We start from the raw sequence: 22,157 nt of genomic DNA, 5'->3' as shown, positions 1-22,157 counted from the left end.
CCAGATGCACATCTTGTCAGAGAAAACCATGGCCGCAGAGAACTGGTCATGGTTTCCTGGAAACTTCCTGAGTGTCGGGGGAGGGGCTCTCCGAGGATGGGTGCCAGCCACAGCTGAGAGAGGAGGATGTGCCCGGGGCCCAGGCTGGTGGCCTGGAGCTGTGCCTCGCAGGGTCCTCAGCCGAGCCTTCCGGGGCCCCCTGCGGGTGTCAGAGCCTGAGGCCAGGGGACTAGCTGAGGCCCATTCGGGGGTCTCTGTCTCCCCTCCCACAGCATGCCCCTCATGCGGGTGTGGGAAGAGCAGCTATGCCGGGAGAGGGGCCCCCTGAGTCCTCATCCCACCAACTTGGATTCAAATCCAAGGACTTCCACCAGCACAGCGTCTCTGGCCCTCAGTTCTCTTGTCTGCAAAGTAATGGGATAATTTGGGAGCTCTCCAAGGTTCCGCCCAGCTGGAATATTCGGGCACTTCCTTCATTTTCCTCCCTATAGATAAAAGAAACTGAAGCCCAAGAGCAAGAAGCTTGCTCAGAGCCAACCCCATTGCAGGTGGGCCTGGAGCTCCTGCTCTGGCCAGATCTGCACCCCTCCACCCCTTTCTCCAGTGTCCCTCCTTCTCGCCCCAATCTTCTCGTCCTGGACACCTCTTTCCCTCTGTTCTTTCTGCCTGTGCTTCCAGCCTGCCAGACAGAGGTTCAGCCACCCCAAGAAAGAGGTTCTCACATGGGGGTGGTAGGTCCCAAATCAGAACCAGAATGGGGACTCCCAGGACCATCGGCCACCTGTGTGTACTAGCTGGGATTAAGCAGGCAGGACCTCGTCCGGCCGCCTCCTGCCTGAATCCTACGCATCCTTCAATCCAGCTAAATAACACCTCCCCCAGGAAGCCTTTCTGGATCACTCCAGCCAGAGTTATCACCTTACCAAGCCTTCACCACCCATGCCACTTTACAACCCTGCTGTTGGCATTCTCACTTACTTTTGTCGTAATTATTTGTGCATACATCATAGCTCCTCTGTGCAATTCCAAACTCACTGAAATCAGTAACCAAATTGCCTACCAACAGCCTCCCTTCGACATCTGGTGCAGTGTTTGTATTCTAAGTGTTGGATAGATAATTGTGGAATAAATGGAGTTTCCTTTCTTCATTGCAGAAGGGTTCTTTCCTTTCAGAATGAATGGCTGGGTGTGTAAGAGCATCTGTTCTAGAGCTACATTGGGTTGAATCTTAGCTCCGCCATCTGCACACTGTGAACCTTGGGCGAGTTACTCACACTTTCGTACCTCAGTTTCCTCTCTTGTAAAAGGAGGCTCATTGCAATCACCCCACCAACCGGGGTGGCCGTGAAGATTAAACTAGTCATGCGTGGAAAGTGCTTGATAGAGTGCCCAGCACAGACTTGAGCCAGTAAATGAAGTTGTTCAATTTCGGCGATCCTCTATGCAAATTTTTATTTGAGGTTTTGGAATATATGTTACACTGCCTTGCAGAATTTGAGCTTGGCTTGAGGCAGGTGCTAAATCCTTTTTAATCCTTGCATCCATTGAACCTGCATCAGGTATTCGATGCCCATTGTAGAAGCTCCCCAGGCCCCTGGAGTAGGAGTGGGGAGGGAGAGATGGGCCCCTGGAGCTGGTGAAACTGCTCGCCAGCCTGGGGCTAGCAGCTACGTTAAGCGCTTTTATTCAATTCATGTGACTCGACAAATTTGGAATGTGTTAGGGAGAGTTTTTCCAGCTATGAGTCAGTACATTTATGCTCCCTCACACACACATAAAAAAATTTAAAAAGAAAAAGAGTTTAGCGAGAATCATTTATGAGTGCAAAGTGGAAATCTGTGGAAATTTTATTTTGACCCTGAAGGCAAGTAATACTTAAGAATTTAATAAAGGGCTCAAAACAGGATGCAGTGGAGGAAAAAAAAAAAAAACACACAGCTAGCTGCCTTTTCCTTGTATGTTCTCAGCCACTGTGTTGCACAGAGGAGGGTCTAATCGGCATGGCTTTATTAAGCACCTCCTGGATACCCAGATTTGTGCTAAACATGGTGGGGGAAAGAAGGGAAGCAGAACCAGCATTTATTAACCACCTCTTATGTGCCAGATAATCATGACAGGAGGGGAAGAAACCTGTCTTTAAGTTGAAGAGGGAGTATGGGAGAAAATGGAAGAATTGTATTCAGACACATGGGTTCAAGCCCAGCACCCTACATTCATAATATCATCTAATCCCCATCGTATCCGTTTATGGATGGCAAAACTAAGGCTCAGAAAACTTTAAATATTTTGTCTCTGGACACAAAACTCGTAAATGTTAGAAAGCATATTCTAAACTGGGTCTGCCAGTCTCCCTATGAGGGTTAAATTAATGTCCACAGGAGCTGTGTTTCCTACGGGGGGAGGGCGGGGGGCGGGGCGGGGAAGGCAGACATCCCTGTTCTGGGAGACCATGTCTGCCTATCGTAACCCCGTACAGCCTTCCTGCAGACCAGTCTCTTCAGCCACCTTCTGTCACTTGCTTTTAAGTCCTGCCTGTTAGGGATTATCCAGAACCTGCTTCTCATCCAGGCTGATCCTCTTTGCTGTTGTTTATTTTAAATAAAGAAACCACCACCCGCCCAGAGGGCCTGTGTTTCCAGCTCACTTTCCTCTCTTTTGCAAGGGCTCATTTTCATAGAATCCCAATCTCCAGGGAGCTGTGTTTTTCCCTGTGAAACATGAGCTATAATCAAAGGTGTATTCATCCCCAAGCATCTGCCCGAAGCCCCCGGAGCCAGGGTTCCCCGAGGTCTGACAGAAGGAGGCTCAGGCCAGGTGCCCGGGGACAATTTTTCCCTACACAAATCAGATTGCCCTGTGGTTGGCCTTTGTAAAGATGGCAGGGTCCCAGGGATGCCTCTCAGACTGCTGGAGGATGTGAAGGGGGCCCGGGAGTCAGCAGGACTCCGCTGTCCACTCAGCAATGACTTGTGAGAGAAGCCATGTGCCAGGTCCTGCAGACACAGAGAATCCAGCTTTTTGACGAGTTCCCATCCCTCAGGTAGAAGGAGCCAATGTCTTGAAACACCTGCAAGTCCCTGAAAGATCTGGCCCTTGCTCTTTCTCTGGCCTGCTTGGCTCCGGCCACTCCAGCTGGCTTCCGGTATCTGTATCCAACAGGGACCCCCCCACACACACCCCCTTCTCCAGCTTTTTCGTCTTCCTTCCTTCTTTGCTTTTCGGATCCACCCCCCTTCTGCTGTATTCCCATGTGCCCCTCCTGGTGAACTTGCCACCATGGCCATGGGCTTTGGTTGGCACCATAATATGATCGAAGTCTCCAGCTCCAGCCCAGCTGCAAGGGCTCACCTATCTCCCCAGACAGTGGTGAGCAAAACAGACCCTGCCCTGCCCAGGACTGGGCACCTCTTCCTGGAGTGTCCATTGTGCTCAACAGTTTTGAAGAGGAAGTATTTGGAAACAAGTAACAGATCAATTCTAGAGTAGAATTCAGCATGCTTATTCAAGATGTCAAGCTGTGCCCACATACTTTGGGGAGGTTAGGAACTCAGCATCCTCTGTGCTTTTGAGGGGGTTCTTAGTAGAAGAGTAGATTGGGGTTGGAGGAGAGATGGCCCAGTTTGCCAGCAATTTCAGCCATAGAGCCAAAATTTAAGAGTCTGGGGGCGGGGCGGGGGGAACCTGGAAAGACTGTATCTGGTCCGGCCAGAGTTCAAACCCCAGTGCTGGAATTTGACTTTTGTGACTTGGGGCGGTGTATTTGATCGCCGGAAGATTCAGGTTTCCATCTGTATAATGGGTGCATGGATGCGTGCTCCTCAGATTTGCCGTGGGAGAGAGAGAAGGTATGTGGAGGACTCGGCTCAGTGCCTGGCACAGAACGAGCGCTCAGGCCATTGTGTTAGTCACCGGCTAGTGATGCTCTTTTGAATGAAAGGCTGTTGTTGGTGACCAGGGTGAAACATTTTCTGGAACAAAGACAGGCAACTGAAGACTGCACCTCCAGTTTGCAGAATGATGGCCACACAGAAGTGGCTTGTAGCTTCCCACCTTTTTTGTGCTTGACCTTCCTCTCGTGTCCAGTCTGGACTGGCCCTGGCCGGAGCCCCTCCACCCCCCTCCCCTGTATACCACGGGTTCCTCGCCCTCTCCTCAATATGAGGCCATCACCGCAGGACATAATGACCTGTTTACCGGACCTGATGTTTCTTACTCATCTGCTAAATGTTTGCTGAATGAAGAAATGGAATGGGAGTGACCGTGGCAGGGTCGGGGGTGGGGGATGTGTTTTTCTCCTACAAACCGTTCAAGTAGCCTTTCCCTTTTCCGCCCTTCAGGTGTCTAGCAATCCAGTAGGCTTAAAGTAGGCCACCAGGGGAAGACGGGGGAACTGTAAGGGAAATCTTACAGGCAGATTTTTCTTTACTGGGATTTTGCTCCATATGACCGGCACTTTCTGGTGAAAGGAGTCCTGAGCCAGGAAGACTGGAAACGTGTGCACATTTAGAGCTTGAAGGACATCAAAATGTCCTTTAATTCATGTACAGTGCTCACCATTAGAGCTGCCATTTTCCATGTGCAGGAACGGTGTTCGGCACCAGGGCGTTGGACACCCCCATGCCAGCCCAAGGAGGAGGTTCTGTTAGAGCCCCACTTGGCTGGTGAGGCAGCCGAGGTCCTGAGGAGAGGAGTGATAGGCGTGCAAGCACCGAACAAGCATGCGAGACTCAGACTCGGATGTCCTGTCTCCGAGACCAGTACTCTCCCCCATGCTGGTTAGGATCAGGTGTCTTGTGGGTGATGGTACAGTGCGGGGTCTGAGGATAAACAGGGAAAATAGGACCGACTGGCTGAGACTCCTCCCAGCTCTGGGAATAATTCACTGTGCAACCCCACGCAAATTGCTCTACTTCTCTCTGCTCAAGAAGAAGCACCCCACCGGCTGAAGGATAATAATAAATATCATCAGTAATAAGAGTAGCTAACGTACCTGCTGACAGGATTCTCAGCATGTTACGTGTGTTGCCTCCCTCGGTCCTACAGGGTGGGTTGGGGCTAATTAGGGGAAGGGGAGGACAGAGCATTGAAGGAAAGGGATTAAGGAGAGCCGTGTGGTTGCCCAGGGCATGGGGGATTCAAGAAGCTTAGGAGTCAGTCAGTGAGCCCAGAACACAGCGGGGCAAGGTAAGGCAGGGCGAGATGAGCGGGGGGGGCCAGACTTTGCAGGGCTTTGGAAGCCCTGGGGTAAGGAATGTGGTCTCTATCCTGAGACAAATGAGGGATCCATGAGCTGCACCCCCACTCCCTGGCCCACCTCTGCACACACTGTCCTTTCTCATACTCAGACTAGAATTTATCTTCCTCTTTTTTTATACTGTGAGTTTCCTAAAGGTGAGGACTGGGTCTTATTTATTTATGTCTCTCTGGTCCTTAGCACACAATTGGGTGTATATAGGTACTCCATAAATGACTGTTAATCAAATGTTTAATATACTCAGGATTTAGTATTAACATATTCCATATTTAATAAGTAGATATCAGTACCTGTAATGCAGCTGACATAATGAAGGCGTTTCTGCTATAAAATGATAGATGCATTCCTGTAAAACCTTGCATTCCAAAAAATTCAAAAATCACAGCGCTCTGGGGGACCATTGGGGGACAGCAGAGCCCTCATGACCCACCCGAGTCAATCCTAGTGAGGATACAAGTGCAGTTCAAAGGGCATGCTAAATTGTGAATTAAAAAACTACATCAGTAACCTAGGGTCTGAGTCACTGCCTGGGCTAGATTTTACAAAGGAAGAGGGGGCTTGATGGGAGGGGCTGGGGACGGTTGGAGGCTGGGAAGGCAGAAAGGGACAGATGCCTTTCTCAGAAATTCCAGGTAGAAGGGCAGCTGCAGCCTTTGCCACCGGGTAGCAGAGATAGATGGGCTAGCCCATGGCCTTTGCACAAAGACCCGAGAGACCTGAGCAACAGGGGTTGCTAAGACAGAGCACGTGGCCACGCTGAGCCGAGAGGCGGGGTATGGCACAGGTGGGCGTCTGGACAGCCAGGAGCCCTCCTGGCTTGCTGCACTCAGCTGTGTCCAGGGGCTTTGCATCCAGTTGCCGTCATGTGGAGCAAAACATTAATGTGCTGGGAACATTTGCCTATGAGCCTCCGCGACCTCCTGATTTTACTGACGTCATCCCCCACCTTCTGTGAGCTAATCTGCCTTAGGGAAGACAGTGCAGTGGAAGGAAAGATCTAACGTGTAATATGTGAGTAACTGATAAACCAAGCACGCCAGCTGGCCAGTTTCCATGAAGAAAGGTAACCGTCACACCCCCCTGTGTGGGTTGTGGACCATTTTCCTCTTGGCCCATGAGTCTATTCCATAAACGCATTCTGTGAGCAGAGTGTAAAGCAAAGCCATATGGAGCTGGGCGAAACTAGGTAAGAGCATCATAAACCTGTGACGTGACGGCTCTGCCCGCCAGGAGCAGCTGAGCTGTAAGAGGACCTCAACCCCAACCTGCCCAAAAGCTGGGACCTCAGGAAAATCACTTAACCTCTCTGTGCCTCATTTTCCTCAACTGGAAAATAGTACTGGTGACCCTCCCCAAGTTCTTTTAAGGAGCGATTAGCTAATGGATGAAAAGCTCTTTCTAAACTCTAAAGGGCTTTACAGAGTATTGGCCTTCCTGCACATCAGTGCCTGAGATACTAAGGTTCGATGGTCCCCTGGGTACCTCTTCCGCTGGATGGTTAGTTCTAAGTACAGGGGCCAGAGAGCTAAACTCCCTGGAATCGGCATAAATTAACCACTGGGATTAATGTAGAAGCTTGACTTTTCCTGCAGGAAGGAGGCCCAGCACCTTCAACTGGAAAATTTTCATGGGCCCTCACAAAAGTGGGGAGGAGGGGAGCCAGCCTGCCATGTGCAATGCCTCCCTCCCTGAGTGCTCTCCAGGGACCCTTCCCGCTGTGGAGCCTGAGGTCATCCACCCACCCCTGGCCCACTGCCCTTCCCTTAGCCCTCCCACCAAGCCGGGCCTGCCGACCCCTTCTGCTCCCCCAAGGTCACGCCGTGAAAAGGAACACTGGGCTTGGATCGGCTCTACCACTTACTGGCGGTAAGACCCCCGTAGCCAAGTTGTGGCTTCTTGAGCCTCTTTGACTCACCTGAAGAATGGGCTATGACTTCCTTCCTTCCTTCCTTCCATGGTTACGGATGCATATTACTACACCTTCCAAGACTGCAAAGGAGAACTCTGCAGACTTTAGTGAGCCCGGGAATCACCCAAGGAGCTTGTTAGGAAGCAGGTTCTGACTCCGTAGGATCGGGTGGGGCCTGAGACACTTTTTCCAGCAAGCTCCCAGGTGATGCGAGCTTCCCTTTGAAGAACAAGAATACAGAGCAGGTGTATACAGCGCCCGGTGCGTGGTAACACGTCCGCAGAAACTATTGCGGTGAAGATTCTTCTCCCCCCACCTCCACCCCCCTCCAGTCAAAAGGTTCTTCTTTGCCAACAGGCAGAGATGAAGAGAGAACCCTCTGCTCACCTCAGAATTCTTAGGGAAACAAGAGAAAACAAGTTTCGCTTTGGAGGCAGGCTGGGTGTGGGGAGTGAGGAGCACGGCCTGCATGGCTCATCAGCACGCTGATCCACGCTCCCACGTGCGCTGCAGGTGGGCCTCTGCCGGCTGCAGAAACCTCTAGAGCTCAGGCCTCAACTTGCCATGCTGGGAACGCAGCCTCTGAGCCGGGCACACGCCTTATTCCTCCGGCTACAGCTCTCCTGAGGAATTTTCAAAGCACACACAGGGTTCGCTTGGCAGGAGTCTCCCAGGATATAAATACGCATTTGGGGCTTTTGTTTGAAGGACTGCAGTATCTTTTTGACTTGAGGCCTGCGCACAGGGCTTTTCCCCTCACCTTCATCAAAATGGAACCGCACCCAGCCAGCCGCTGCTAGGAGCCGACTCCAAAGACTCCAGGAGAGCCGGAGTGAGGTGCAGGAGACACCTCCCCACCCCGCCCCATCTGATCCTGCTTTTGGTTTCCCTCTCCTGAAAGGCCTGTTTCTCCACGAGCTGCTGACTCACCCAGGGTGAGGGTCTTTCCCCCTCCCTGCACCCTTCTCAGCATCACCACAAAGCCCAGAGGTTTTGAGGTCGGTTTAATGAGCAGCTTCGTCCTTCCCAGTCCTTCCCATTTCCCTTTCCTTTCCCATACGGTCTCTCCATCCCAGTCCCCCGGTGCCTCCAGGCTGCCTGGAAAAAGAGTTGGATACCTCGTTGCTCTGCCCTGCTTTTAATATTGAGTTTGTCTTCTTTGTAGGACTCGACACCCTGACTGCTCTTGGAGTCAACGTGTACCAAGATTCCCAGGATGTAAGCAATCCGGGGCTGGTGAGTGACAACGTGCTGGGCGGAGGATTTCAAGGAGGGAAAGGGGATGCGTAGGGGGAATGGGGGGGGCCAGACCTGGAGCCTGTTCAGGGGCAGCTGGCTTTCGTAGCTCGGACTCTGCTTCCCTGCAGATGCACCTAGAAGTGGCACAGTGCAGAGAATCCAGGGGTGAGTCCCCTGGCTTTCACTGGGGCCCTGCCAGTCCCTCCCTAGAAGCAAACCGAGTCTGTACAGCCTGGGTTTCCGTTCTCTGCTCAGATGACAATAGCTCGGATGCACCATCCAGAGGGCCTGTGCTTGGAACTGTGTCCAGGGAACCTCTAACCAGGGTTAGGGAGATATTCTTAGAACAGAGAGGGAACTACCTGGTTTACAGGTTTGTAACCCCTAGCCCTGAGGGGACCTGACCAATGAGAGGTGAGAAAACCACCTTGCACAAAGGGCCGTCGTCATTGGAGAACGGGCAGCTACTGACTCAGCCTGAGGACGAATTCCTAACGAAAGAGGTTATGCCGGGGTGAAACAGGCATCCGCTGGAAGTAGTGAGTTCCCTGTCACTGGAAGAGTGCAAGTGCAGGTTGCCGAAGCGTCGATGTCGAAGGAAGGAGCGGTTTTGACTAGGGCAGTGTCTTACAGACTCTGTTCCTGTGATGACCCGGAACCCCCAGGGGTAGTAGGGTGAGGGGTGGGGGGCTTGTGAGCACGCGCACTCTCTCAGCACCGCCTGTTTGATGGGATTCTGCTGTAAAACTTCGGACGCGATGACCCTCGGGTCTTCCTAAGACCTGTTGTCCGTTGGCCTCAGTGGTTAGACAGCCACACATACCACAACACCTCACGTACGTGGTGGGGTGGGCAACTCTCAAGCACAGGGGCGGTTTTGAGTAGAAGCTCCGGGGAGCCCTGACCCCTGCCAAGACTACCAAAAGATTAACCAGCTAGTCCTACCATCCAGAGCTTTGATCCAGGCCACACAGACCAGAAAAGAAGGGTATGGGGGACGCTGTGACAGGATTCCCCCAGCCCCCAGGCTGTGGGAGGACAGCGAGGGTGGCTTCCTAAGGGGGTCGGGGCGCTTTGGCAAGACCCGGACCACACACTCAAGCTAGCATGAGAAGAATCGCACCCCAGACCCGGGTGGGGAATTTGCACAGGAGGGACACCCACTGTGAATGGGAAGGTCTGAGTAATGAGCCCCCAGGCTTCCTTTGTGCTTTGTGACTGGGTCGTCATCCCCTGGGCCTGGGTCAGCTGCAGCTGTAAATATTTATCAAGGGCCCCTGAGGGCAGGGTGCCGTGGGAGGCCAGAGATGGGTTTGTTCTTTAAGAAACTGACAGCATGGATGAGAATTGAGTTTGACAGTCGTTGTGCATAGGCTGTCTGTTCAGCTGAGTCCTGAGCGCTGTGGGGGGCTGGAGGGTGGGAGACAAGCGATGGGAGGGGAGGCCTGAACAATGCAGTTGAGCCAGGACTTGATGCTTTCTTGGCAAATCTTTAAGCAGGAGTGGGGCTTTGAGGGCATGGACTGTGTCTTTGATTGACAGGACCTGGCACATAGTAGGTGCTCAGTAAGTGATTGTCACTTGACTGGAAGGGAGAGTGATGGGGAGCCATCCAGGGAGGTGATGTCTAGTTAAGGAGGAGTCCGTCCGCCCAGGTTCAAATCCCGCCTCTTCCACTAAGCTGTGGGGGCCATAGGCAAGTTGCTGACCTTATATACCTCAGTCTTCTCGGCTGATAGTGGGATTATGATAACACCTACCACACAGGGTGGCTGGGAGGAGTGAATTAATCCCTGTCCAGCAGCTTGGCCCTGGGCCAGTACATAGTAAGTGCCCAATAAACGTTAGCCCTATTCGTCTTCTACACGTGGGACATGACCCTGGATTAAGGTTCAGTGTTGGGACAGCATGAGGCAGAGGACAGAGCTCTGGGCTGGGAATCAGAAGCCTGGGCTTAACTGGAGGGAGGGGGGACAGGGAAGCGATCACACCCCCTGCACCCACTCTCTAGAATGGAGATGCTGTGAAAAGCTGGCTCCATTTCCCCGGCTCTCTCTCTGACGGGCCCTTGTAGTCCTGGTACCCGTCCAAAGGCAGGGGCCGCTCAGCCATTTATTACTTGCTGGGGGCCCTCCTGAAAAGTGGTCTGACTTCTCAGGACCTCCTTGTCCCCCAGTGAACTGAAAACCAGGGCGAGCCTCCTCCTCTTGCAGAAATGATCTTAACAACTCGAAAAGCACTCTACGGAAGAAAGATTCTGTTGATGCAGATGGAACATCATTTAAGACTTGAGTTTGGGTGGCATGATCTTAAGCCTCACAGCCAATGCCCCCTTCCCCATCCCTTACCCGGTGAGGTCTGGCTGCCTCTTCAGGTGGGAGACTGATTCTCAGGATGATGCTTCGCTTTGTAAAAGTCACCAGTCAACACCAGGACTCGTAGCAGGGTTCAAATAAAAATTGCACTTGCCTGAACTGGGTATAGCTAGCATCTGCTGAAATCCAAGCCTCACACTCCACAAATGCCCATATTTGCCCCACAGGCAGACCTAGAAGAATCTAGACTGCGTTGCCAAGAAGGGCCCCCGGGGGATGGTTTGGGTACCCACCAATAAGAGACACCTAAGCAGCTTGGATTGCCAGGAAAGCGGGAGACTACAGTAGGCAGGCAGGCTATTCAAGGGCCTGTGCTTGCCAGCCCATTCAAGCAGCCACCTCTGAAACCCTGTCCGGGGCGGGGTACCTTCGCCCAGGGTGCTCTCCGGGCTGTTGGGGTATGGGCCAAGTGCCACAGGCAGAGCGAGCCCCGCGTCTCCAACAGGGTCAAGGAGTGCCCACCGCACGTGTGTGTGTCACACAGGTGTGGGGAGCCCAGAACCCAAAGGAGAACAAGCGTGCGGAGAGGCAGGGTGATGGTGTTCTAGGCAGGGTAGCATAGGGATCAGGGAACAGAACTCAAAACAGGATGTCAGGCAGTAAGCAACAGAGAAGGCTGCAGTCAGCCTACAAGTAGTCAGGGACCTAAGTAAAGAAACGCCAGGCTCCTTTTATGGAGACCCAAGCATGCGTCTAAGTGCCTTAATGAGCGAGAATGACCCCTCCACTGGGGCGCTTGAGGGCACAAAGTATGCTCGCAGAAGATGCTAGGACGCGTGCGTCAAGTGACCAAAAGTAAGTGTGGGCGAGGTCCCCCAAAGCCCCACACTAAAGGGGCAAATCCCCCATCCCTCCCATGGATATTCAACCCCTCACTTTAACCTCCCTATAAGTAGGTGAGACCCCAGCCTCCTGGGGCCGCTCCCTCTCCGAGCCTGCAGGCACTCCCTTCTTCAGTGTGTACTTTCCCTTTCAACACAGTCGCATTTGCCTGAGACATCTATTAGTAGTAGGCATTAGTAGTAGACCTGGACTATAAATGAGCTTGCTCAGGGGCTTGCCTTTCACCTCCCCTGCCCATCACACTGCGACCCTAGATGGATAGTAGGACTGTAGTGTGAGCCACATCATCTAGGGCACAGGCACTGCCCCTGTGCCTACGGGATCTTCAAAAATGTCTAGCGTTTTGCCAAGTGACCCCCACTTCACTTCTCCCTTTAGTGGGAAGGGGCCAGGGATGCGGGGCTTTCCTGGGCAGCTTAAAAGGGGAGGCATTCAGAGGAAAGAAGCCCCAGTCCCTGGCTCTGTCATGCCTGCAGCTTCTCTCAGCTTCTGTGCCACCTCTGTTTAGATGAGGTACCCGGGCTCGGGCAGGGACGGTAAGGAGATTTCATCTTCTGGACTCCGATCAATTGCTCATGGCTGCCGGGACAGGGCGCTGAGAAGGATTCCGAGGAATATCCAAGAAATCGTGTGCTGCAATGGATTAGTGATGTCTGCTGAGGGAGCAAGAAAGAAGACCTGTAGCATCCGGGCCAGTTTTTGGCATCCCTGCACAAAGCAATTTCTTTTTTTTTAATTATTTTTTTTTTAAGATTTTTAATTTATTTATCTGAGAGAGAGAATGGGAGACAGCATGAGGGGGGAGGATCAGAGGGAGAAGCAGACTTCCCGCTGAGCAGGGAGTCCGATGTGGGACTCGATCCCAGGACTCCAGGATCATGACCTGAGCTGAAGGCAGTTGCTTAACCAACTGAGCCACCCAGGCACCCACAAAGCAATTTCTAAAACCACTCACTCCCTAGCCCCATACTTCGGGATTTTCTATCAGCAGCCTTGTTTTGCATCAGAGAGGCAAAGCACGGCCCAACTTCATTAATCTGGACCACGTTGGAACCAACCCGAGTAAGTGAGAAGTCTTCATCTTTGGGTATCTCCTGCATACAGGAGCTTTGTTACCTTTCAGTGAATGGAATCAAATGAACTAGCAACTAGTTACCTGGAGTCAGTGCAGGGGACCACAGTGATCTGTGCTTAGCAAGTCTGACCACGCGGCTGAGCGTGCCTGACCCGTTCTCCTAGGACGTTTACTCCGTGCGCTGACGATGGATACGACCGAAACTCCAATGAAAGCAGGGTGTTTTTGAGGTAGAAAATCATTCAATGGGCAGCTTGGCTTCTATTTCAAATTGCCAGAGAATTTGAATTAGACTTGGCTGCACTCTCTGGGAATAAGCTGTTTTTTGCAGAATTCTATGCACAAGATGAGACAAAACAGTCTAGAACTAGATTTTCCCTGAGTTTCCTGATCTGTAAAATGGGGAAATAATACACCCCAGAGGGCCATCCGGGAGAGTAAGTGAGATAAAATGCGGAAGAGACCTCGCCGGCAATCTTGCTCACAAAAAGATGGTCAAAAAACTGCTATTTCTTCTCCCCCGTACCACCTCCTATCTATAGTCCCCCTGAAAGCATAGCTTTCTTCTTACAATATGTTCGAGAAAATGCTGTTACAGATAGATTTTTTTTAAATAGCATCATACTTTTCAAATGACTCCTGTTAGTTTTTTTCAGAGGCTTTTCCTTTTTATTCTCAATGATTTTTCAATGGGAAAGGTCCACTTAAACCTTCAACTTGAGTTGCTCTTGGTCCTCTGGGTGGAGTAGCGGATGCTCCCAGGGTCCTGACAGGCATGTGCATGAAGGCTTTGGTCACAGGTCTCTCCAGAGGACGCTGAACCACACAGTGACCAGACGGTGTCCACATCTTCCCTTGAACTCAGCAAATGTCAACACCCAAATGCCACACCCCCTATAGGGAGAGACAGGACAGTGAAGGTGGTCAAATGTCAGGTTGATACCAAGTGAATTTGAGTGTGGGCATGCCAAAGGAGGGGAATCTACTTGTTAAAAATGGGCAAGAAATTTGAAATGGAGCTCCAGTTTCAGCCTTAGCCCCTGAGAATTCTTCAGGAGAGCGTTGAGGTTCTCACTTAAAAAAAGAAAAATCAAGACCAATTAAATCTATGTAAGGCAGGGAGAGGAACCCACATGGCTGGTGGAGCAAGACCCTTGGTCACAGAAGCCAAGGGGTGGGAGAGCAGGCCTGGGAATCCCAGGAGAGTTCGTAGGACTCCTGGGTTGTTGGCTGAGAGGAGAGGTTCTAAGGGGGCAACTGGCCTCCTGGAGCATCTGCCCCATCTTCTCTGGCCTGGGCCTGGACAACCTCATGCTTCTCTTTTATCCTTTCTCCTGAGGCCTGGAGCAGAATGGCTCTGTAGCCCAAGCCCTGCTCCCCTGCCTGAGGAGCCTCCTTTGCCCCACCCCAGGAGAAGGCCTGGCCAGCAGTCAGCCCAGGGCCCCATGGGGAGGGAAGGAGGAATGGGTCCTTCTAACCCCCTGTACCTCCACTCCCTGTGTCATGACCCTGCTGTGGGTCCCTCTCCTCATCCTTGTCCAGCCTCATCTCGTCGTTCTTGAGGATGGGGCTGAGAGTGCTGTGGGGACACGGTTGGGGCGGGGGGTGGGGGGGCTTGAGGTCAGAGGGCGTGGCCAGCAGAGGCTCGCCTGAGGAGCCATCACCTGGAGGCCCTGGGCAGGCAGGGGTGTCACCTCAGCACGTCCGGCAGCTTCCTCTGAGGCTCTTGTCCCCTCTCTGGATTCCCATGGACCTTGCGGTCCCAGCACCCAATGTGAAGCACCACTCCAGGGTCAGGAAGACCGTGCACTTGGGAGCCGGACTGGCTTGGTTCAAATCCCAGCTCCACCCTTGCTAGCCCCTGATCTTGACCAAGTTATTTAACTTCTCTGTACATCAGTTTCTTCATCTGTAAAATGGGCCGCCTCACAGGGTAGTTATGACTACTGAGTGTATGGAATGTGCTTAGAACAGGGACTGGCACGGAGTTAGTAAATCAAAATCAGTTAAGTAAATCAGAGCAGAAATCAGTGTGTCCTGTGACCCCCGGATTGACACCGAGACTGTGAGCTTCCCACCCCCAGAAACAAAGTCCTTCCTTCTGCCTGTGGTTTTCCCAGGAGGCTCTCAACTGGAACCCGAGGGAGGGGAAGAACTTCTGCAGATAGGGAGGCAGGGGAAGCATGCGCAGCGGGGCGGAGGGAGAGGAAGTCTGGGACGTTTGGAGGATGCCCGAAGTCCCGTGTTGCCAGAGCATGTGGAGCCTGATCAGGGAGCCCGTGGTAGCTGAGATGGGCCAACGCGGATGAGTCAAAGCCCGGAGAGCCTCAGACGCCGTGCTCAGGATTGGACTACCTGCAGGAAGCAACGAGCAGCTTTCAGAAGTTCGAAACCAAGCGGCTGATGCGATGCAGTCTCTGGTTTAGAAACATAACATGGTCATAGTGCAGAGGGTGGGCCACAGGTAAGACAGACCAAAGGCAGGACAGATGCACAGACAGACGGATGGAGTCAGGAGGCAGCGGCGGAGAGCTGGCCCAGCAGAGAAGGCGTGGCCCTGTAGAGGGACAGTCACAGCAGGGGCGGAGCGAGGGGAGTTGCCCCCCAGGGTACCAATTCAGAAAAAACATTGACTGGCCTTGAACACAGGAAGTGAGGACAGGGGAGTCAAGAGGGAGCCCTAGGCTCCTGGCTTAGGAATCTGAGAGTGATCCTGCTGAGCATGGTAGTGAACAGAGAGGGAGAACGCGCCAGGTGGTACAGAAGGCCCTGGGAACGTAGTATTTGACGCACCCGTCGGACGCCCAGGGACTGGGAGGCAGTGGAGAACAGTGGTGACCCAGGTGGTCTCTGGAGTCCGAATGGCGGGAATCCAAATCCTGACTCAGCCACTTATTAGCTGTGTGACCCTAGAGGGGTCATTTCCTTGTCCAGAGCCTCAGTGTCTTCATCTGTATAATGGGGATTACGCAGTTATTAGCTGCCTGAGAGGCCGTACGGGTCGTACACTAGCATTGGGAGCTATGCCTGGCACAGAGGGAGTGCTCAGTAAGAGCAAGCTTGCACTCAGTAAGAGCAAGCTATGCCTGGCACAGAGGGAGTGCTCAGTAAGAGCAAGCTTGCACGTTAGCCGTGGTCTTGCTATTAATTTCCATGTCATCATCCTAGTGGAAATGTCCAACACGGGCATAAGCAGTTTCAGGCCAGGATGGACTAATTCAGGAGTCATCCACATATAGGTCGGTGGTTGTCAACCTGATGGGGGTAGTCCTGGGGGAGGAAGAGAGGACCATCAGCTGGGTTCTTTTCAAATTATGTCACCCTCCCCAACGCTGGCATAGCCCCCACCCCACCCTCACTGTCCTGTGAAAAATCAATGTGGGCAACTGTCCCCATCACCAAAGGGCGTGTGCCACATCCCTCCGGCCTACTGGGGAGGAATGAAGATGGACAGACAGCTGATGGAGGAGCGAGGCAAGGCCATGGGGTGATTGCATTCTCTCTCGGGGACAGCTCAGAGCAGAGGACAGAACCCGGGGACGCTATCGGCATTTAAGAGGCAAGACCAGAAGAAACCACTCATTCAGGAAACCAAGCTACCACTGTCCCAGGTGCCCTGCTGGACTAAACATGAAGACCCCATTAAGGGTGTGTGGTTTTCCACAAGTCCAGGTGCGAGTTCAAACCACACTCCCATTCAGTGGTGTGTGAGGGGTTTTTTGCTCCTTCCTCCAGCTCTTCTTGCTCCTACTCGAGGAGTAGACTCAGTGTATCTGAGCTGAACAGGAGAGATGGCATCCCACCTTCCCCTACTGTCCGTCTGACCCCTTGCCCTATGGCCCTGCCCTAAACGCCATTCCGTGTTCTTTCAGGGCCCAAAGATTATTGGCCGAGGAAATGGTAACAGTTGAAACTAGTAGGTAACAGTACTTAAGTGGATATTTGATTATATTAGTCAGACTTTTGGTTACCAGCTGGAGATCTGATTCAAACTGATGGAAGTCTAAAACAAAAAAGCAGTTCATGTAATTGAAAAGTCTGAGCTGGTCTGGCTTTGAGCCCAGCTGGATCTAAACAATGTCAGCAGGCTTCGCCTCTCTCCATCTCGAGACTCCCGATTTCTTCTGTGTGGGCTTCGCTCGGGCAGGTTTCCCCCGAAGATCCAGCAGCTTCTCTCGGCAACCCCCACAGGAAGAGGGCTTTGTTTTGGTGGCCATCGCAGCAAGTGTCCTGGAGCAGAGGGGTTCGGGTCACGTGCGCAGGCCTAAGGTTGGTTGGTTGAGCAGCATCAGTGAGCGTACAGAGGAGGCCTGCTCTCGCCCTCCAGCCTGTGCAGGACGCCGTCTCTGCTTCAGGTGGCTCCGCACTGAGGAGGCTTCTCCTTTCCATGGCAAACAGCGTATCCGTTCCCTCTTTCCTTTTGCGGTGGTAACAGACTACTTGGTGCCTGCAGCCACACAAGCTTACAGTCCTGGAGGTCAGAAGTCTGAATGAGCTAAAATCCGTGTCAACAAGATGCATGCCTTTTGGAAGGCTCTAGGGGAGAATTCCATGGCTTGCCTTTTCCAGCTTCTCGAAGCTTCCCTAATTCTTCAGTTCACGGCCTCTTCCATTTTCAAAGCCAGCCATGGCCAGTTGAGTTTCCCTCCTGCTGCCTCAGTCCGAAGCTGATTCTTCTGCCTGTCTTTTCAACCTCTAAGACTCTTGTGATTCACTGTGCCTACCCAGATAATCCAGATACTCTCTTTATTTTAAGGTCAGCTGATTAGCAACCTTAATTCCTCTTTGCCATTTAAAGTAACAACATTCACAGGTTCTGGGGATTAGGGCCTGAGCATCTCTGGGGGCTGGCCTGCCACCGTCATTGTCATAGCTGTGGTGACATCTGGCCAGCACTTGGCACGTCCGGGGCCATTTGCTCACCTCATAACCACCTAGAGGGAGGTACAGCAAATATCCCCCATTTTACCATCAAGGATACTGAAGACCAAAAAGTTCATCATTTCCAAGGTCACAGACTCAGTAATAGTAGAGCTGGGACTGGATCATAGGTCGGCCAGCCCCCAGAGTCTGGCTCTTTACCAGATCAGCTGGTGGAGGATGTCCGGAGTCTCAGAATAACAGAGCATAGAGATTGTTTCCGATGTCGTGGGGGTAGATGGATGGGGTGGTGGCAAAGTTGCCTGGCCCCAGACCCCTGGGTTTATGTGCCGGCTCTGTCCTTTACTAGCAGCGTGACCTTGGCCGGGTCACCCTACTTGTCTGTGCCTCCCTTCGTAAATTAGAACGAACATTGCAGGACAGCAAGGAATCACCAGGGCTGGTTTTATTTTGATTTTTAAAGTCAAACAAATTCCTGGGCCCAAGTTTTTCTTTTTTACGTGTAGCTTCAACCCGCTCTTAGTGGGAGAAGAAGCCATGTATGCGTCGCCTTTCACTTTGCTTTCTCTTTTTTCCTGTTTCCTCATAAGACAGCATGGCAAGGATCAGCCAACTATGCCTATCTCTGAGCAGCCTGTGAGCTAAGAATGGTTTTTATATTTTTAAAGGATTTTAAATATATATATATATATATATATATATATATATATATATATATATGCAACAGAGACTGCATGCGACCCACCAAGCCTAAAATATTGACTATCAGGCCCTTTCCAGAAAAAGTTTGCCGACCTCGGAAAGAACATGGCATGGCAGTAGAGTTGACCAGACCTGGGTGTGGATCCTGCACTGGATGGTCAGGGCCCGATTAGACCTTTAGACCATGAAATCATGGGGCCTCTCTTGGGGCTATTCTTACCGGAGGGAGCAGTGCAGGGGTGATGGTCAGTATGTGATCGGGCATGCACTCTGGCCAAGCGCTGTGGTAAGAGCTTCGTCTGTAATCCCCTCCCTGGCCCTCCGAGTACGCATGGTCATGACTCCTCTGACACATGGGGAAATGAGCTGCTTGGGAGAGCAGGCCACTCCCTCATGAGTGACACAGTGGGAGGAGATGGAGCTGGGATTTGAACCCAGGCATCTGCTCTGCCCCCTTGTTGTTGCCGTTAGTCCTCCTTTCAGGCAAGGAAACCATTGGCCGTGCCTGCCCCCATGTACTTCCTTGACCTCTCTGACTTTCCCTAACTCTCTGGCAAAAGTCCTTCCCACTGTAAAATGGGAGAGTGGGCAGAAGCAGCTCTAATGAGAACATGTAAAATTTTGGTTCCGGCATTCATCCATCTATCCATCTGTTCATCCACCCATCCATCCATCCATCCATCCATCCATCCATCCATCCATCCAGCAAACAGCACAGCACCAGGAACTGGTGAAGGAACACGTCTTCAGCAGTGACAACAGGGGGCAAACCCCAAGTCCCTGGGTCCTCTACATTCATCGTTACAGGGAGGCACACGGGGAAACTCATTAAATTGCACCACGCACTTGATTAATATGCTATAATTCGGGCAGCACCGACTATTGCAGCGCCCCTCCCCCACCCAGTTACCATGACAACATTAGTTTAACAAACAGCTCCTTAATACTTGACAAAAATGATGCTCCTGACAGGCGAGTAGAAGAGCAGCCACATTACAAAGGGCTTCAAGGGGTCTCCGAGGACATTTTTTTACGAAGCCATCAGTTTCCCCTGATCCCCGTAGGCATGCCACCCGCCGCCAGAAAATACAAGTGTTCTCGGGGCTGGGAGCCCACCTGATGCCAGGCCCCCGTTCCACGCAGCAACTGAGAGTCGTCACTTCTTTAATGCAGAATGTCACAACGGCTCCGTGAGGACGGGTAGCGTGATAGCATTATTAAACGCTTCTTTGTACACCAATCTACTAATTTCACCCCTGCTCGCCTGAGGCTGCTGAAAGCCTTGTTTGCTTCCTGTGTCTTGAATCCAGCTGGATTGTGAGACGGCGTGTGGAGAGCCCGGAGCCACTGTGAGAAGGAGCTCGTTTCCTCTTCAAGGCACCATCTGGTCCCACCCGGCCGATTCAGTAAGGAGCAGGTGCAGGGATCAGGAGACCCAGTCCTCTGCCCTCAAGGGGGCCAACGCCGAAAGAGAAAAGACCAGGGGGACACAGAACATTCTGTGGCATCCTCCCCTAATATGATGGTCTGACATGTGCTAAGCACTGAGAAGGCACAAATTAATTACACATTCCAGACCCCCCCCCACCCGTGGGAAGGATGGGTGAAGAACTATAATAAAATAGGGAGAGTGGAGAGGGCTATCATGGTGATCTGTTAGCTGTGTGCTCTTAGGTAGGTTACTTAACTTCTCTGTGCCTCTGGTTTTTTTTTTCATCCAGAAACTGGAGATAACACTACCTATATGACAACCTAACTGTTATCATGAGGTTTAAAAAATGAAATAAACGTATAAAAAGCACTAAAACAGTTCTTAAAATACTCAAAACAGTAGGCACATGGTAAGTATTAAATAACTGCTCGCTAGGATTTCAGGTTCCCATGGCACCATGCATACAATTATAATAATAGCTCACATCTATCAAGGGCTTACTGTGCCTCGCACAATGCCATGTATGCTGGGGCCGTACTATCTCATTTAATCCTCACGGCAGTCCTGTGAGATAGATACTCTCATTACCTCCCCCGGGCAGACGAGGAGGCTGAGGCTCACAGGGTTTGGGGAGCTTGCCTGGAGTTGTGAGGCTACTAGTCAGAGGGGATGGGAATGCAGTTGGTCTGCGATCGTCACCTAGCAAAAGGCCCGAGCGGCATTGGGGGCAGTGTGGGGGACCCACTGCCGGCCCCTGGGAGGGCCATCTGGGGGCGGCGGCAGCAATAGGTGCCTTGAAGGCTCCTGCCTCTTCACAGATAGAGGATGGGATGTGAAGGCAGAGGAGCAAGTCTAAGTAGGAGGGCTCTGAGGAGCTTACAGAAGCTACATTTGGAAAAGAACCACAGCCTGGTTGATTATCCAAAGGGCAGATTCTTGACATGGAATGGGAGCTTGTCTTAGACAAATAGGACCTATTTATTTAAAATATACTTTGGATTTTTATTTAAAATAAATGGATTGGAAGAGGAAGCATGAGACATAAGGTGGGGAGAAAAGCCTTTCGAATTTTCCATGTTCTGGTATCAGGATTTCATTGGCATGATGGGACAGTGTCTACATTAAGTGGGTGTGTATATGGAAAATGGAAAATTTTGTGCCAGTATCTCCAAAAGCAGAGAAAGGAAAGTTTAGATTGTGTAGCAAATTCTAACCAAAGCCAGAGTGTACTATACTTTTCAATATGTACATATGGATGTGTGTGTATCCACTACTTATTGCCACAATAGCGCTTCATAACAACCATCCACCAACCTCACTGGTGAACAACAAGAAGCATTTCTCTAGCTCATAATCTACAGGAGTTAGCCTTTGTGGGTTGGGTTCACTCATGAACCTGAGGTTACTTAAAGGTTAAGTGGCTCTGCAGATCATGGCTGGGTTTACCCACATCTTTGGGATTGGCTGATCCAGGATGGCCTCAGCTGGGACGACAGGGGTGAGTCGATCAAGGTTCACACACGGTTAACCCTCCAGTGGTCTTGCCCGGGCATATTCTAATGGTAGTAGCCGAGGAACAAGGGTGCAAGCCGAAAGGGGCCAGCGCTTTTGCAAGTCTTGGCTTGCATCCTATCTGCTAACAGACATCCAGTTGGCCAACCAAGTCCCCTGGCCAGTGTGACCGTGGGAGGCCTCAACAAGGTTACGGGTGCAAGTGTGCGGATGGGTACAGGGAGGGGATCCAGAATCAGGACTGCTATTGCAACCAATAACATGTTTCCCAAAATCCACCAGATGAAAGTATTAAGCCATCTGGGAGGAGGAATCCTCAAAGGCAAACTTAGAATAGTCCTATAATTTCTTCTGGGCCAGGAGCTACAAGGTGACCTTGACCTCAGAGGGAGTCCTCGATGCATGGCATTTAAGTCAGCATCTGTGTCTTCAACATCACGCCTGATGCCTGACCCATGGTGTCTGCAGTGACGAGTAGAACCCGTCACTAGAGGAAAGGGGGACTTGGCGTACTCCCAGCAGCACTTGTTTCGGATGCCTTGCTTGTCCTAAGCTGCTTCTCCACGGAGCAGGGACAGCCCAGCCCCGGGAACTCTAGGTTAGCCATGTGCCTCCCGGGAGAACTTGGTACCCAAGGTTTGCCCCAAAGGAAGTTTGTCTAGAAATATGGGTCAAATGAAAGGAAGGTCTATCTAAGGAATTCTTTTTTATTCCACATCATTTTTTTAATAGTAGCCCAATACTTTGAGCTTATGTTATACTTGATACTTCTCATAATAAGAAGGACTAGCATTATTCCCACTTCACAGATAAGGAAACTGAAGCCCAGAGACCTGAAGTGACTTTCTCAGAGTGGCAAAGCCAGGTGTGGAATGCAGCCTTCCCCCACCCCCCCCCCCCACCACCACTGATCTCCAACTCAGCCTTAGGGACTG

The 22,157-nt window shown here is 51.7% G+C and overlaps 1 protein-coding gene across 4 annotated transcripts in view; it reads left to right on the top strand.

The window, feature by feature from the left end:
• Window positions 1-22,157, top strand: part of ZHX2 (zinc fingers and homeoboxes 2) — a 155,497-nt gene that overhangs the window by 61,449 nt on the left and 71,891 nt on the right. For 3 of the 4 annotated variants that reach the window (XR_010410528.1, XM_045895968.3, XM_064587938.1), the window contains exon 2: window positions 8,329-8,399. The gene's annotated coding sequence lies outside the window, so the exon portion shown is untranslated. The remainder of the gene's footprint in view (window positions 1-8,328; window positions 8,400-22,157) is intronic. The other variant, XM_045895969.3, reaches the window with a different exon arrangement.

Source organism: Mirounga angustirostris, unplaced genomic scaffold (genome assembly GCF_029215605.1).
Source record: "Mirounga angustirostris isolate CCGP_5_RB_7025 unplaced genomic scaffold, mMirAng1.0.hap1 SCAF_4, whole genome shotgun sequence".
Lineage (NCBI taxonomy): Eukaryota > Metazoa > Chordata > Mammalia > Carnivora > Phocidae > Mirounga > Mirounga angustirostris.
The sequence above is the reverse complement of the archived record's forward strand: the minus strand, read 5'-3'. Positions and strand labels throughout refer to the sequence as shown.